The sequence below is a fragment of the Orycteropus afer genome, unplaced genomic scaffold (genome assembly GCF_000298275.1).
Source record: "Orycteropus afer afer isolate SDZICR_OR568_19922 unplaced genomic scaffold, OryAfe1.0 scaffold00557, whole genome shotgun sequence".
Classification (NCBI taxonomy): Eukaryota; Metazoa; Chordata; class Mammalia; order Tubulidentata; family Orycteropodidae; genus Orycteropus; species Orycteropus afer.
The window spans coordinates 47,049-48,059 of NW_006922144.1; positions in this window are offsets into that span (position 1 = coordinate 47,049).

Consider the following 1,011-nt stretch of genomic DNA (forward strand, 5'->3'; position numbering starts at 1 on the left):
CAACTGATTTTTTAATGTTGATCTTGTATCCTGTCACTACACTAAATCTTTCAATAAGTTCCAGTAGCTTTCCTGCTGAGTCTCTTGGGTTTTCTGTATGTAAGGTCACACTATCTAGATATAGGGATATATTTACTTCTTCCTTACCAATATGGATATCTTTGATTTCCTTTCTTAACTTATTGCCCTGACTAGGTCTTCTAATACAAACATAAATATAATTGGGGATAGAGAGCATCCTTTTTTGGTTCCAGGAGTAATGTTTCAGTATCTGTCCATTGAGAATAATGTTGGCTGTTGGTTTTGCATATATACCCTTTATTATATTCCTTATTTTTGAGTTTTTATCAGGAATGGGTGTTGGATTTTATCAAATACTTTTTCTTCATCTATTGACATGAACACTGATGTGATGAATTACATTGTTTTTCTAATGTTGAACCATCCTTGCATAACTGGTATGAATCCCACATAGTCATGATGTATTAATTTTTTGATATGTTATTGGAGTCTGTTGGCTAGGATTTTGTTGAACATTTTTGCATCTATATTCATGAAGGATATTGGTCTATAATTTTCCTTTCTAGTGGTATCTTTGCCTGGATTCGATGCTAGGGTTATGCTGACTTCATAAAATGAAAAATGGGAGGATTCCACTGTTTTCTATGTTCTGGAATAGTTTGTATAGGATTTGTGTCAGCCTTTCTCTGAATTACTGGTAGAATTCCCCAGAGAAACCATCTGGGCCAGGAATTTTTTGTTATTGTAATTGTTTTTTTGACCTGTTCAATTTCTTCTTTCTTTATGGGTCTGTTCAAGTTTTCTACCTCAGTCAGTGTTAGTTTATGTAAGTAGTGTGTTTCTAAAAATCTGTTCATTTCTTCCAGGTTTTCATATTCTTCATATCTTGATATTATCCTTTTTGTTTCTGTCATGACATCATTCTTTTCATTTCTTATTTGTATGAATTGCATCTCCTCCTTTGTTAAGTTTGCTAGTGATTTGGCAATT